This window comes from Paramormyrops kingsleyae, chromosome 23 (genome assembly GCF_048594095.1).
Source record: "Paramormyrops kingsleyae isolate MSU_618 chromosome 23, PKINGS_0.4, whole genome shotgun sequence".
Classification (NCBI taxonomy): domain Eukaryota; kingdom Metazoa; phylum Chordata; class Actinopteri; order Osteoglossiformes; family Mormyridae; genus Paramormyrops; species Paramormyrops kingsleyae.
Window position 1 is genome coordinate 18,044,378 of NC_132819.1, and position 17,551 is coordinate 18,061,928.

The 17,551-nt window shown below is 42.1% G+C and overlaps 1 long non-coding RNA gene across 1 annotated transcript; it reads right to left on the bottom strand.

Moving 5' to 3' along the window:
* Positions 1-7,709: 7,709 nt before the first annotated feature.
* On the bottom strand, positions 7,710-17,134 carry LOC140581856 (uncharacterized). The gene is made up of 4 exons (XR_011984890.1): positions 17,066-17,134; positions 16,838-16,979; positions 10,328-10,481; positions 7,710-7,796 (listed from the first exon to the last, which is right to left on the bottom strand). It is a non-coding gene; the product is annotated as an uncharacterized lncRNA (long non-coding RNA).
* Positions 17,135-17,551: the final 417 nt, after the last annotated feature.

Genomic DNA, 17,551 nt, shown 5'->3' on the forward strand with positions numbered 1-17,551 from the left:
TATTTATATTATTTATATCTTTAGAAGAGAGCAATGATACAATAGTGAATACAACGTTAAACGTGTGTGTGTATGTATATATATATATATATATATATACATATATATATAACTATACACACACAACAACAACAACAACACACTGCTCACTTGTTAACGCGAGGACTGAAATTGTTAACGCGACACTGTCTTTTCCTTTCACCCATAAAAGACACGCCATCGGACATCTTCAAACTTTCGGTAGCTACTTGTAATGTGATGTATTTCATTGGCAGCCGGCCGCCCCTCTCCCCGCAGCGGCTGCGCACACAGCAAACTCCAAAGATGCAAAACGAACAAACAAACAAAATAACGCACCCGTCCTTTTCATAATGGGGACACGGTATTTTTAAATATATATTTGAGGTTTAAGCTTCCTCTCTGATAAGTTTTTTTGTTTTCCCTCTCACTCTGCAACCTGTTGAAAGTGAAGTGAGCAGTATGAAGGTTATTTTTTAGTCATTTCTCCTTCCCCAGACCGCGTTGCTGGAAGTTGCCCGATATGTTTTGCGAGAATATCTGTCTGACCTCGATATCTTTCTTTTGCAGGGTATATGCAAATGTAACGAATAGGCTGTCTGTCTTTCTGTGGTGTCCCCTGCTCCTATATTGTTCAACACGTCCCGATTCCTCCGCATGAGCATTTAATCAGACACACATCAGGAATGCGACATATAACCGAACATATACAACACATTGAATCTAGCATTATTATTGATACTGTATGGCTACTTCCATTGTAATGCGATCACGGTGTGGTGTGTTTAAATGCTTAGTCACATAACTATCTACTTCACAGGAACTAAAAGTGGACATTATTCCTAGAAATAAATTGCTGTTAACTGGGACACACGCGCAGCAATATACTCCAGTCGCATCAAAACAACATCGACCATTAAAAAGTCCCAAGCGGCAAATGTAACTCCATTCCTCTTATCAACCACGACACACAGGCAATGACTCGGTGTTTTTATACCCTTACCTTCTGGATGTGAAGTAATACACTACTGATCGCATCCCCTCTCAAATATCCACGTAGGAACTTGCACAAATAACGCGAAGTTTAGTTAACGCCATCATTTACTGCTGGATTATATTTCTTCCGTTATGTTTGTTTTTCCTTATTCTCATTCAGATATTGTCTGTCCACGCATTGCAGTTAAATAGTTCATGTGTTTTCTTTTTGGGCTCCCTGCCGTCCGCCAGACCTAATTCCAAAGGTGTCTCACTGCGAACTTCGCGACGTCCCGCACAGTGAACACGAACCATCCGCCTCATAAAGAAATAGGCGCCGCCCCATGCTAATTAACTGGAAACACCAGAGCTATCACTTTCAGGTATAAACAAAAGATCTAGTAACGTACAAAATTTTGCATCAAATATAGGGGATAAAAATCCCAACGCAGCAAAATAATATCAACTGAGCGAATCACATAAACACACGCGCTAATAATGGGGTTGCAAAGTCCAAATACCACGCGCATCCATATTTCCGATTAGCAACACAGAAAAATACTAGTCACGGTTAAAGTTAAGAGACTAATTTGAATATTCCAAATGAATGCCTAGAACTCCGTAGCCGTAGCAAAGTCAATGGGAAAAGGGGGTGTTATGAAAGGGAATTCAATCCACTGTGCGTTTGTGGAAACATTCCTCTTAGTGAATATGCCTTTTGTGCAAATCCCTAGTCAAAGACAGACCTTGTCACTATACTAATCTGATTCTCAACGTGGTAGGGTGATGTGATGATGTTTCAAATGGTTTTGAGTAAAATAACGTTGGGTAAAATAATTATTGATATGTGCTCTCCCCCCATCCATTTCTGTCTGTCGGTGTGTGTTTGTGTGTGTGTGTGTATGTGTGTGTGTGTGTGTGTGTGGTGGGGGGGGGGGGGGGGGGGGGGGTTGGCGGTACATTTATTTTCCACTGCCATTGTCCTCGTGAACGAAAAGGGAAGGGATCCTGAAGCTCTTTTGTCGCAGGGTCAAATTGTTGCTCAAGTTTTCAACAAAACGTTTCATATTAATATAAAGTGACATTTCAAGGCAAAACCAACGGCATCTATAACTTATTACGGCGATCGTACAGGAATTATATGTAAACAGCTTCGTGCTGTTTAAAATAAAATAATGTTGCTCGGTTAATAACTCGGAAAACACCAACACTTGCATTTTTTTAATAGCGGATGTGAGTGCGCAACATTAGTGACGTGGACAAACAAGAACAGGACAGTGACCTGACTATACTCTGTTTTAATATTTAAAAAGAAGCACGCGTCGAAATCACATGCTGCAACAGCCCATTTGATCCAACTCTTCCTTGGAAATCATGCTTTAACATATAAGGTACATTTAAAAAATATATGTCTGATCTGAAAACATCATATGAATTAATCATTCTTTTCCTGTAAGCACTTAAGACACAAGTTCACTTGCAGGCTCGCGCCGTGCACTGCGCAGGGCACTTTCCCATAAAAAAAATCATCGCATAATTAAGGTCCAGATTGTTTCTTCCGTTACAGATTTGATCGTAATCTGGACCAGTAAAGAAATGAGTCAAACTGCCCTACTTGGTTAAGGTCGGGGCCCTCAACGGAAAAACGGTTGTTACTCTGCAGTGGGCAATCGAGTAGGAAGCGTGCGAAACTGCGTTAAAATAGTTCTAATAAAGTAAACAGGATGTATGATGTTATCGCTAGAACTGCCACGGTTTGACATATTCATAGTAGCAAGTACTGCCTGATGTTTTAAATGTCGTTTCTAACCCCATGACATTATGCGGCAAGCTGTTTAAGAATCACAAAGTGACAAGTATATTAAAATAAACATGCTCCGACCAGTTCGTCCACTTGCAAAATACTACAATCAATCAAACCAATTTACATCTATCATCCACGCTAAAATCGGGTCCTAGGTAAAACGACGAGCCCACTTTTTTTTCGGCGATGTATTTCATGCAGAGAGAGGACGACATGTGTGTATTTTTGAATTGAAATGTCCAGTTGATCATGCCTAAAACGTCAAAACCTCAACTTCCTAAAATGGATCAGAAAGAAAACTGCACCCAACGCTATTTGGATACTCTGTATTTAAAATGTATGATTAAGCCACTGGAAATATCCGCGATATTTCTGGAATAGCCCTTTGTTATTTCCATCGCTATTTCAAAGGGGATACTCAACTGTGTCATCCAGGCTATTCGCTTTGCTCATGTGTTTTATTCCTTTATTACTGTAGCCTACTTTAAGAGCTACCATCTCGGCTCCTCGTCGCCCACTAAGTCTGTGTTTTACAGTGATTACAATGTACCAAGTACCGCAACATTAACGCCACGTATAAAACGCAAAGTTTATCCATATGTCTTTATATCCTCCTTCGATTGCGTTCCGGTGTAAAACAAGTCTATGAGATACCAGGAAGAGCCTATTGCGCGTCAACATAAACACACCGATGCAAGGCTGAAACCTACCTTTCGGCTTATGGATCAAAGTCTCAGAGAGGGCAGAGAGATTAAAAAAACAGCTGAAGGTGAGACCCTGCGCTGTATGTAGAACTGCACACGATTGAGCCAGATCCATTATCCCAGTGGGGATTACCTTAAATCGGACGCGGTTTTCCTGCACAAAATATTTACGATCCTGTGTCTTGTCGCGATCGTCTGCAGCGGCGATCCAGACGGCGCGTGACACCAAAACGCCGCAAAGATCATTCACTAAGCGGAGCGCTTATGCCTGCACGGCGCTTCGTACTCACTACACCTGAGGCAGCAATGGTTTCTTCCGTATTAAATCTGTTATTGTCTTATCAGCACAAAGTTCTGGCCATGCAGAGAAAGTGCATATGTAGATCAGTTGTCATTCCGCTGAGTGCACGTTGCACAGGCTACCTTGTTATAAGTACTACAACAAGTGAACGCATTTTCATTTAGCATGTGCCTTATACGTTTGTGGTTTGATTGAATAGTTCACTTGGTAGCCTATCTCGTTTTTGTGAATCTGGCCATCTAAGATTCAAACGTGGTGTCCGTCATGACACAGAATTTCACCAGTTAGTTTATACTAGGACTATGGGGGCATTTGACCATTTCTAAAATAATTTCTTTCATCGTAACTAATGAAAGTTCAGATTTATACGTTTCTACACCCAAAGGCACAGCCCTGGGGTGTAAAGCTGGCGAAGCTGTGGAAATTACGATATAAATACAGGTGTGATGGTCTAAGCTCCCATTCACGTTTAAGAGCTGTGTCGCTCTCGGAGATTATACAGATTCGTCAAAACTGGTGCCGCTTCAGACTGCTTCTTTATTTTTACATATAACATATACACAGGCCTAATTAAAGGAGTAGAATGCACCAATGTGATACAATGCAAGGGTCTGTTCTGGTCATATACTACGCTCTTATATTCGCTGGTCTCATATACTTGCGTCCCCGCTTTATCCAGAAGGGATTGATGTAATTCATTCACAAAGCGCTTTGCGTCACTCTGCATGGCTGGTCTCTGAAAGAATAATATTATATACAGTATATGTATGCACATATCTCTGCAGAAAACACGAGGGCTACTTAAAGCACACATTTCTTACAGTGCCAAAAAGCGAACTGAACGACTACGATAATAAAATCGAATTTGTGATTGTGTTTCAAATAGCGCGGTCACTTAAAACTGGAATTTCAGGAAACATAACCTATAAGGTGACTAGACTGGGATATGTTTTAATGATTTCAGGTGGTCTATTGATGGCAGGCTATACTTCAGATGGAGGTCGTTTCCTCATTTTAAACATATTGTGTCGTTTATGGTTTTACAAATTGAATTTTTTAAATCTTACAAAACCCCGATCAAATTTTAAATATGCAATATGTTAATTCTCGATATATTGGCGATTACACTCTAAAAACAGCATTATGAAATTGCAACTTTATTGTTTTCGTAATGTGTTTTGCTATTGCGGAAGGAGTATTATCTTGTTCTTTATACCACAGTTTAAAAATACAGTTGACTGCGTGATTTCACAGCTAGTAAAAGTACTAATTGACAATCAAAGCTAATTCAATTGGCCTTCTACTGTCAACCCCCGAAAGTACTCAATAAATCCTTCCCAACATAGGTTCATCCTAACTCCGATACTTCACGAAACCAGGAGAAAATTATAGTGGTTAGGAAATGCGTTTAAGTAGGCCTATAAAGACGAGTGTGAAAAGCGATGATAAAATAATACCGTTAAAACTGGAAATAACACAACCAGGCTGTAGAACAAATAAATACAACACGAAACGAAAGACGAGAAATAGCGTAATAAATAAAATATTGGCAAGGCGACCAAATTTGCATGTTGTTCACACGCCTAGCTGTGCACAGTCGCATACGGACGGCCTGACCTTGCAGGACCATGCGTTTCATTGCACCCCTGGGATTGACACTTTGATGGAGAGGGACGGACTTCCCCATACATTAGAAAGTCAGCTTCTTTATCCAGTCTTGCTAACTGGGACGATCTTCGTTTTACGACGGGCCAGCAAATCTTGCAATATGAATTCGTTTTAAAGTGAAGCATCTGGCCTAATTATTCAGAAAACTGTCAGGCGAATAACGTTTTTCTTAATTCTTTTTAACAAGGCTGCCCGGTGACAAAGGGTAGCCCGCTCCCCTCTGTTAGACAGCATGCCCATCTTCGAGGTCCCTCATTGTTAACTGGGATCAGTGTTTGCCCAAGATGTTCGGCTGCTTCTAACGTTCATGTAAAAAAAAACTTGTAACGTACGCTTTAGTGCCCCATAACTGACGATCTGAGTCGTAGTCTCTGCCTTTGTTTTCCGTAGACTAGTTACCCAGGGACATAGCAATACAAGCGGTGTATTCTGCCACATCATCATTTCATCATCCCCCTTCTTTTACGTTATTTCAACGTCTGCATCACAAAAATGACTGTTACATCGCGGTTAGCGACACAGACCGGCGGAAACGAGAATGTTTTCCCTGCTCGCAACTCATCACCTAATTGGCTAGATTAGTAAATGAGTCAATAAAATGAATGATATCTTTGGATTATCATATATAGGTTAAATAATTAAATGTTATACTGCATTGTTATATGTTAAAGGAGATAATACGTGAATCAACGTGATATTTGAAGAATAAGTGCAATGGTTTTATTTTTCACTTCATATAAGAAGAAGATATGTAAAATCAAAGACAATAAATGGTCTAGCACAGATGATCAAACAAACCTGGTAAGGCAAACAAGATGGAAGACCTCAGGTAGCTTACGAACACTTTGATTGTCAAACATTAAAAGTCCTGCGTTGGGGAACAACTCTGTTCAGAGGAAGGCTAAGTAAACCTCAGGGACAATCAGACTCATTAGGAAGCTCTCCCACAGGCCTGATCTGGAGCACAAGTCCTTTTTGTTTCTATGGCGATTAGATTCGACTCATCATTAGCCAGCAGAAAGCAAGTTGATGTTAACCATGAGCAGTGTACGGTAATCCTTAGCGTAAATAAGAGCGATGCGTCTTCCTAATGTACGATACCGCAAAGTCCTCTTGACAAGGTCTTAATCCACACGGGCAGCATGAATAGACCTGGACAAGAACAGATCAAAGGCCGACAACAGCTGTTTCCACTGTTTATATGGAATTAGCCAGCTTCTCGATTACTGTAACACACATATGTTCTGAGTTCCAGACTCATTTTCCGGTGATACTGTGTATTTATCTGGTTGGAATGTATTATTCATTAATGAAACTGGAACAGAAAATAAATTGTCTCCATTGTAAAATGATAGTACCATCGATTTTTGTTCAGTAAATAATTTATTTAAAGGCTGCCATTATACAGAGTATACACTATTTTTACACTTCACCAATTTATAGAGTTTGATTTCTAATCTAGCTATGTAGGCTAAGTTGCCCCCATTGAAATGCAACAGCACGATTTGAACTCCTTCCTGTCAAAGATGAGACCTAAGCACCTCTCGTTATATATACAGTTGTCGATTTAGGAACTTGCCCAGTTGGGGTAAGATGGGGATGAAGCATAGAAATAGTTTATGCCTAGAATGGTAGCTGTATAGCTTGCTTGGAGCCAGAGGGTCATACCATGATAAAACAGAGTTTATTCCTAGTTTTGTTGCAGTGAGAAATGTTCACACAGGGTGATGCAAATTTGTGCTTATATGCACTACTTTATCCCTTTAATATGCACATTATGATTGGCTAAGCTGAAGCACCCCCACTTTAATATTTTGGTACACCCACAATTCACTCATTTTATTGCATTTGTGCATTTATGGTTACTACTGAAAGCACCTGACTATACTTTTGTGAAACTGAAATCACAGAATTGACATGTGGACTGTCAAACATCACAAAATCATGCCATCTTAGAGCAATGACTGCTGCTGCGTGTCTTCCATTCTATCTTGATATGATTCCTGTGATTAAGCCCCTGCTAACCCTGTGCTCATAGTCCAGATTTGATTCATCAGGTGCATCAGGCCATTAATGTAAAGATTAAACACTTCGAGGACGCAGAGTGGAGGAGTTGAGGGCTCCTCGAGACTGTCCCCGTCTCCCTGAGGAATTTCGATTGGTCGATATCAAGGGACCATCTGTCGATCGCTCACGTAGCTCTGTGCACGTCAGTTGGAAGAGCTGCTCCAGTCAGAGTTCTTCGAGAGGATTTCCAGCTTCTTCAGCTCTTCAAGTTGGAAAGCACCAAGAACAAAGGGCCATTTTTTTTTTTTTGATGCCTGTTCTGTAGAAACAAACACACTTTGTCATTCAATACCCTTTGAGTTTGTGTAATATAGCTAGATATCCTGTTTTTGAGCACTGCGACAGGAAGTCTGCTCTGAGAGTTTCAGAAGATGAAGCATTCTTTACTGGCAAACATGAATGATCAGAACACTGGAACATTTCTTTTAAAACGTGTCTGCCAGCATTGAAACACTTGTCTTCACTCTGTCTCGTGCTGCCAGTGTTACACCATGTTAATATAGTACAAAGAAACGCCTATGGAAATCATGGCTGACATTGATTCTGCACAGCGTTGACTGATAATATCAGGCCACGGTGAGTATAGACTGGCCTTGTAAAGTGCAGACTGACCAAAGTGAGTGCAGACTGGTTGTGTGTGTGTGTGTGCATGTGTGTGTGTGTGTGTATGTCATGCTAACTTTTGCTTTAATTCTTCATCTAGAAGTGCCTCCTAATTCACTGAGTGATGAACATTATTGGACATTGGATGAACATTAATGGACATTGAATGGACACTGTAGGGACATTACCAGCATCTAAACGTACATGATTTCAGTCATTGGGAAAGAACCTAAGCAAGTCTTACACCATGTGGTCCTGTTACTCCAGCGGAAGATTTGAAACCTAAAATTCAAAAAGGCTACTAACTGATGCTAATGTCAGTCTCTCAATGTGTCATCCAACTGTCCTTTCAAATCCCACTGTCATTTTTTTTTGTTAATTACCTGCATGGTCTCATTGTGTCCTCTACTGGACAGATCACGTTCTTAAGCATACAGTGTAGTTCTCTAAAAAGGGACTTTCTCCTATGGCTATTTTGTGTGTGACTTCCATTTATTTGTCCAAATTCATTGCTGGCATAATTTTCACTATCACGTCCTCTTTTCTACAGTTTCAGAAACACTATAATTGATACTCGCATAAAGAAATTATATAAAACAGTATGCATCAAATTCAGCTGAAAATTGCCCATCTGCATTTACATTGGCCTGATTCCTGGGATTTGCACTCAGTTCAGGTATTATAGCAAATATTAAAAACTAAAGACGTTTTTTGTAACTTCATATGTTGTGCTAACACTTCGCTACATTGTTTTAGAGATCAGGCATGTTGTCAATGACAAACTGTTTTATTATTTTAACTGCTACAAGTCACAAAAGGAGTTTGGAAAAAATAGTTCTGAAAAGATGTGGTTTATCTTATTTGAGATTATACTACATGTTTTAAGTATGTTATTGAAATATTATAGAATATATTGCAAAACATTTTACTAGATATACCATGCACAAAATTTTATTATTGTGTAATATTGCCATGGTGTACTTGGTAAGTATTATGGAAGCTCAGTTGATAGATATATGTTATAGTTATATATGTTTGGTAAATTTTTTGCTAAGCAGTCTTTTAACAGTTTGCATGAATTCAGACAGCTGTTAACTGTTTATTGTCTACATGTATTAAGGCTAAAGACAGCAGCACAATCTGAGTTGCGAAATGAAAGTGACTGCCTGACAGTTTATGAATTTAAATGAATGGCGTGACATTATCAGTTCAACATCGCAATTAGAAATGCGTGTATCAACACGTTTTATAATTATTATACACGCATGTATGGGAGTTTAATACAAAAAAATGTATATAAATCACTCTTACTGGGTTAAAAACAGGAGGAGAGGAAGTACAGAGGATGTCATGAAATGCAGGAAGGGCTCCATTGTACAAAGTCAAATACTCTGAAATACAAATACTCTGGAACCCAAAACAAGGTAACATGCAGAATCTCTGAATCTCTCTAAACATCCTGGAGCAATTAAAACCATTAACTCATAGTTAAACTGCTTATGACATAAATGTAGCGTAATGTATACTAAGTATTACATGTTATTGTACTATAAATAAGAATAGATTAGTATGTTAGCTGCATCAACGCTTTCTGCCTAGTGCCTGCAACAGTAACCCTTAATAGTAGCATATGTTAGATGCATATGTGCCCTAACCCGCCTCACCACTATTGTAAACGATGGTGTGCAGGCCTTGTGGGTAGCATCCTAGTGTCCCTCTGGCACCGGGGCAGCTGGTGCTGACGCGCAGCTGGGTATGAGTCCCCGTCTCTTCACACAAATAACCCACGTTTTTTGTTTATATGCTTGAGACGACCTGTAACTTGATTCCCTAATCTCCAGTTACTCGACAGAAACATAATCCCCCACAACCCAACCCCCAATTCCTGAAAAACTAATGCCATTGTTTCTAGTATTAGCTCAGAATAGGGATTAAAACTAATGTGGTTTTTATTTTAATTGCTTTCAATATTTTGTATTGCTTTTGTTATGCGGCATAAATGCTGCATAAGAGCACTTAATTTATTGTTAGTTCAGTATTATTTCTTTTATGTACAGAAGAGTAAATAATAAAGAACTAAAATGATTACACAGAGATCATTCCAGCGACGTAGTATTTGAAGAATGCTGATTATAATTAGGGGTTCGGTGCTGCGATGGAGCACTGGGGGGGGTTTATTCACTTAACTGCTCATCTGAAATGTGTGCGACAGTGCAGGGAGCAGGCAAAGGGCTCAATCACAGCGCTGCGGCTCTTCATTGGGGGATGGGGGGTATTCGGCCCCTCCCCCTGCCTTCCCAACAGAAACGCCGTCAGCTCAATCGATGCCCTGAATCTGGACCTGGGAGATGGAAACTGGGTGGTCAGCAGCATCGCAGTGGAGCAGAGTAGTGCAGTGCAGGGAGTCGCCGGTTCATTTCTGGCATTCAGAAACGTCATGTCACATTAAACCCCCAGAATCCAGTCTGAGAATCCTCTTTTAGCATTTCAGACTTCAGTTTCGACAGACTCCTGTGACACCAGCCAAGCAGGGCGCCTCTTTCGCTTTTCTGAGTCAGCATGTCTAAAGCATTAAAAAATCACAATAGTCCCATATGACAGATTACTGTGTAATCACTAGAAACCTCATCTGAATATCAGCACTAATTCTAATTAACAATGGTTAACCATGAGCACAGTGGTGGTCTGAATGTCATCGTTGTCATTTTAGAGAAGGATCTGAGCTCACTTTTTAACCGGTGGGTGACTCGTGCCCCCCCCCCCAAGCACCGCGGCACCCCACCTCTCTGCATCCTCTGTCTGCTGCTGAACATGGTCTGTGAGAACAGTATGGTCTTAGAAAAGGTCTCGTTGCCCACCTGTTACAAAAGAAGAGCTGCCGCATTGTCAAAGTGCAGCCGGTGGAAGGGTCCATCTGCTGTGTATCCCTGTGCTTAAAATATTTAAAACAACTACTTTCTTTTTAAGCTTTCGCAGTTTTAGCTTCTCACAGCTAAGCCACATGCCAGGGGCCCCTATCAATGGTATAGCAGAGAGTTTTATATTTGGAGGACGACAACTTAATAATTTAAATACAAAGGTCTATTTATAAGGGGGTGGATGAAGCCAAATTAAATATTGGGAGGGGACACATACCCCCGTCCCCCTGGTTCCTACGGCCCTGGCTCCTTTCTGCATGCACCAGCAAGCTAACCTGACTCAACCATGACAGAGAAGCTGGGGGGGTGGGGTGGGGGGGGATTTAGAGTTTATCCCATGCATGATGCCAGTCCTTTGCAAGAGAAACATTCAAGTTATTTGTATATTTCAGCTTAAATATGTGGACTTCATAGCATAAACAGTTAACTCAACTGGTCTTTATTCAGCCAACATTAAACGTACCCATTCCATCCATCCATTCCTCCTCCAACTTCTTGTCCTTTCAGTGTCCAAAAATACTAAATTCTAATAAATTAATAAATGACTAAACAATCAAACAAATGCTACCAGTGGTCACTGCACTATTATTGCACTGCAAAATAATTTTCAAATTATCATTATAATCGGTATCTGATAAGTATCTGAATTTGAGAAGAGCTGCTTCCCATCATTAGTGCATGACGGCTGTCGTCTTTTGTGATAAAACTAAGTAATATGGTGTTATGCACCTTAAACATTTAAGCTGCTTAGAAAAATCTTTTAAGAAGCGTTCACAAAATGACACATTGACCCATTGCTGAGTTTATCGTGCTGAGCACAAGAGATTTTCTTTGCAATTAGACTGCCTAAAAATGCAGCCGACAGCAGTGTTAAGGATCATACCATTAATGCTGTTTGCCCATAATTAACACCAATTAATTTTAACATGCAGAACAGTGTGATTGTCCTCTCCGCCCCTTCGAGGACACATATGCTCTCTGTGTGCTTAGCGATGCGACATCCTGCAGTGGAATATGTTCCAGGATGCTCCGGGGATGAAAAAAATGGAAGCGAGCAGGGCAGATGGCATGGTTGGACCGTGGCAGCTCTGTGCAAGAACATTAAATTCCTGCAATGTCCTAAAGGAGGCGCTGTCGCACGGCTTCCCCTGGACTGGCAGCAGACCCCCTCCCCTTTGGAGCACGCGGCTCACATCTGCCCCGCCTTTGTCTCCCCCCGGCCCATGTGGGAGTAAACAAAGGCCCTCTTTTGTTTCCCCTCCTCCCTCTGCCAGCCAGCTCCCGGGAAACATGCATTCAGGCCCCCAGAAGTCACTGCTGAGCCTTCATACTAAACTCTGTGTGCGTCTGTGCTTTTACATGCAAATGCCCGTATACTTAATGCCTTAAACACAACAGTCAACAAAGATTCATTTAATACAGAAAATATTTATTATAACTAGAAAATGAGTAAAAATGGCACCATTCTTCTTGGATAAAGCACATCCAGTAGGGGGTTACTGGAAGCCCGAAGCCCTCTGCAGGGAGAACAGGGCAAGGGACACCCAAGATGGGATGTCGGTGTAGGGAAGTCAGACCCCGTTAAAATTATTAGGACAAAAACAACATCAAACACGATTATTTCTGAGGTCATTTAAAACAGATGCTAATAAAGAGTGCTACGTTATGATAATAATTACCAAGTGGTTTTGTGGATCTCTGAAGTAAATGGGGGGGGGGGTAAGAGCGGGAGAGACTATCGCTGGAGACGGGGGGGGGGGGGGGGGGGCTGCCCCAGTGAGCTAAAACAACGCCCAGGGGGGGGGGCGACGCCGCGATCCAGGCGCAGATCGAGCGCTGGCGAGAAAACCTCCTGGCAACCGCAGACACGTGTGGCGAGCCGATGGCGAGCCGATGGCGTCGGGGCACGAAGACCCTGACCCCCGCTTTAACCCGGGGAGTTGCCAGCTGCCAGGACAGCTAATCTCATTAAGACAATTAGTCAGCCAAAGCGTAACCTCGACAGGAACCTTCATAACCCGCAGTAGAGGGAGACATTTCCACACTTCCTCATTCGGCAATCCGTCGTGCTTCGTTGCAAAACGAGAAACACTGGCCAATGACAGCGTGCAGATGTAATGCAACATAAATCCAACTCTAGCTGCTTATGCTGGTCTGGGTTGGGGGCAACAATAATAGCTTGATGACAATTAACAAGACAACACAGTGCAGGCAGACAGTAAGCACAATCGGAGGTGGAAAGTTCAAGTCCAGAAAGTACAAACCCAGACCAAGGTTTTGTTTCAACCAATCAGTTGAGTACTCTGTGACTGTGACTCTTTATGCTCAACTAGTTGTTTGAAGCAAAACCTTGGTCTGCATTTGTACTTTCTGGACTTGAACTTTCCACCTCCGAGTACAGTGTGATAGCAAGCACAAGCAAAACAAATGTGCTGAAACAGCTAGTGTGCGACCCAGGGAATGGGACAGAACTGAGCACCATTCTTGTGGTTCAGTTTCTGGATTTTATTCAATACTTACTATTTCAGAATGATATTCAGAGGAACTAATCCTTGGGCTGGGATGCTATTTATTGCTCCTTTACTGGCAGGGGCAGATCCCAGTCCCTGTCAGCACGCGCATCAAAATTACGAAAACGAAATATGGATTATTTTTTTAAGTGGAACCATAGGAGAGACACATTCACCCCCAAAAATATAACTGCCCCCAAATGTCCACCCCAATTGAATTTTTTTATAGGAGCTCATACTCATTGAGTTCAAGCTCAAATTTTTGATTGTCACATACACAGTGAAACACTGTGCAGTGAATTTGTTTTTCCACCTGCTTTCTGGATTGTGCTTTAGAAAATATATACAATACAAAGCAAAAGACAAAACAGTATAAAAGCGATACATTTAAATAAAAAACAATAAAAATAGCACCCATCCATCTTCTGTAACTGCTTACCCTATTCAGGGTCCTGGAGAGAGTCCAGAGCCTATAGGCAGAGAACAATCCATCACAGGCCGACTCACACACACCTATGAGCAACTTGGTAAGTCCAGTTAGCCTCAGCATGTTCCTGGACGGTTGGGGGAAACTGCACAGTTTTACAGGGAGAACCTGCAAGCCCCACACACTGCGGTGGGGACTCGAACCCTAGCCTCAGAGGTGCGAAACAACAGTGCTAGCTACTACACCACCATGCCACCCGCTAAAAAAAACAACAATAACGATAAAATCACTGTAAACTAGATAATAAAATAGAGAGCAGCATATCAGCAATTTAAAAATATGTGCGATGACAGGAGGTTGATGAATTGCAGAAACTGCAAAGTAAGAAGGGGTTTCATTTTCTCTGATGCTGATCCCGAACCCATTCCCGGGTCCTGTGTGTGGACTTTTCCCAGCTTGATGCTGATACCTTCTACATTTTTCACCTCCCACTGATTTGGTGAAATCCATCTTCACTCCCATCTCCTCATAAAGCTGCAGCGACTGTGGCAGCATTTTGCATGCCCGTCCATTATAGACAGACGGCGAGCGGCTCCCATCATTCCCAGCGCTCTGTTACCTTCACACTGTATTTCCATGCAGACTCACAGAAGTCATGGAAACCTCAGTCCCTGGCTGACTTCCTCCCCACAGAGAGCAAAAAAAGAGCCTCCTGTATGTTGAAGCGCATGTCATGGGAATGGAGGAAGGGTTGCTAGTGGCAACCGGGCCCGCCAGGTGATACTGCTCGGTCCAGAGAATAACGCAGCCGATGAGCCGGGCCACCTCCCCCGAAGGCCCAGCGCTGTGTCCATCGGGGAGGCTTTTAGTGCAAGCTGAGGACACTCAAGGAGAACAACCCCCCCAGGTGCAGAACTAGCTGTCCCGATACCTGCCTCCCTCGCAGCTTGAACATTCCCTCCACGTACAAGATGTTTTTTCAACATGTCAATAACGTAATGGCGGTGCCCAGACAGACTGATAGTGTCTGAAAACAATGAAAGCAGGACTGGAAACAGAAGAAAATCCAGAATATCAGAGGTGAATATCCAGCGGTGTCCTCAGAGGCAGATTACATGGAATTCAGCATTATTTCCCCCTGCCGCCTCTGAAAAAGGGCCCCCACTTGCAACATTAGTGCATCAGCACATTAGGTCAAACAGTCACATTCACATGGGAACGGTAAACAGGACTGACTTACTATAAACAGCTACACCTGACAGGCTAAGTGCCGCTTCTTCACATCCTTCATAATATGAAGCCTTAGACACACTAGGGAAGGCAGCCTCACGCACGCTTGCTAAAAATAGACCCAAACCACAAGCCCCCTAATGTCCAAAAATAGCCTGTAACTGTACAGAAAAAAAATTAAAATGTGTGAAGAGAAAGGTGTGCTTAAACTTTTTTTTTTTTTTCCTGCGGCAGTCTAGTCACATGACGAAAAAAGAGTCCCAGTCAACTGTTTCATAAATGCCCCACATTTTTTTTTTTTGGTCAAGGAGTTAAAAGAAATTAATTTTGAGGGGCACACATTAATACTACTCTTGACAACACAGCAAAGAAAGACGTGATTGGGAAAAAGGTTGTTTTTTAGGGTTGCAAACAGCCTGCTTAATTTCCATGCTGTTTAAATACCAGAGGTACACCATTTAAACACGGAAGAGTCAGCCCTTCTTGTGTAACATGCAGTTTGGTTTAGGGTGACATTTCTGAGCTTGGCATAATCACAGGGTGGGGTTCAATCAGCACCATTGAAAGTGGGTCGTAAATGGTCCAAACTAGTCTCTGGCCCAAATTCTTGTCCTCTCAAGTTTGACTCCCTTCTGGATTTATTGCCCCTGCCACCCCCCCCCCCCCCCCCCCCCGCTCCATTTGCATGCTGCTCCTGATGCCCCTAGTGTGACCTCTCAATCCATATTAGAAGTTATGTTTTCTTTCAGTTTTCCTTCTTCCTGTATCTTTGCAATGTGATTATTTATTCAGGGGATTTCACGGAGCTGGGAAAGATTCCATCACTGCCGATATGTCGTTTGGGATGTTGAATTAAAAAGCGCTCAGTTGCGCTCATTGATATTCTAAAAGCTCCATTGTCGTTGTTAGATTGATGGCGTTTTTTTTCCAGCGGTTAGACCTCAACTGCTTCTCTGTGTGAAGAGTCTGATAGTAAACAAAAGATACGCTCTACTGATGTTTATATACCACACATGCAAAGACTTGTGGTCTCTCAGCCAGAGGTTTTCTCATATATGATTTCCTTTTGAAAACCAGCTGTAGCCAAAGATCTTTGTCATTTTCACTCTCTAACAACTTCCGCAAACTATGGGCTGTTAAATGTCATCGTAGTGTATTTTACAAACAAACAAACAAATAAAAAAACATCTTCCCTACATCTAAAAAGAAACAGCATCGGCAAAGTAATAAAATGCAGATTTGTCAACTAAAACTTTCAAGATTTGTACCGATTATCTGTGGCCTGGTGTTGGTTTAGTGAATTCTCATTTCCTCATTAACCCACTAACCTGCCCTTCCTGTCAGTTACTCGCCACTGCCCTCTGCTGACACATCCTGCCCGTTTTTTTTTTTTTTTTCCAGAAACTCGAAGTAGCTCTTGCTCAGAAATCCACTTTTCAGTACTGTGTTTTATGTAACACATTCCTACCTACATCATCAAAGAAACGCAAACTAGCTAGGGTAGTAACATCATTATACATGTCTTTTAAAGCATCCTGAAATAGGGCCTGGGCAAAATAGAGTGTAGGCGTGTTTGAACTGGCTCAGGTTTCCTTGTTATGAATCCTCTTACCTAGAACACTGTTTCACAACCCGGTCCTTGGGAACTCCCAGACATGTTTTTGCTCCCTCCCCGCTCCCTGCCAGACGGTCCACATTTCTGCAAAAACGTTGACGGTCTCGGGTCCCCGTGGACCTGACTGGGAAACACTGACCTAGAACACGGTACAGAAAAGTCTCAGGGTTCCACTTCTCAAAACGCAAGTCAGCACACAAAAGAGAAAACGATCAACCGACTCACATCTGCTTTTTCCCTTTTTGTTTTTAAACAGAAGAAGAAGAAGAAGAAGAAGAAGAAGAAGAAGAAGAAAACAGAAATGGTGTCGTCCTTTGCCGGCTTTTTTCCCCAGCCCCAGCAGTTCAGAAGAAAAAAAAATAACAAGTCAGGCATCAGGTCCCCTTTCAGAGCTTAACGCCTGGGCTTTAAGGGCTGGCTGCAAAGGTAAAAAGTGACAAGGGGAGTATTTGTGCGTTCTGAAAGCCAGCTCGCACACAGCCCCTGGCTGGGGGTGTCACGTTGCATTCAGACAGATTTGCACACCCAAGAGGGCTTTTGTTGGTTCCAACTTGGTCCCCAGTGTGTGTTCATCTCATAGCAAACGACTCAGCCAGCATCTGTGGTCACAGCGTTCTCTCGACTTGGCATCTACGTCTCAGTGCATACAACACCTCACTCTCCCCACGCCTTACGAATAACCATATCTAATTGAAATCTGCCTTTCTAATA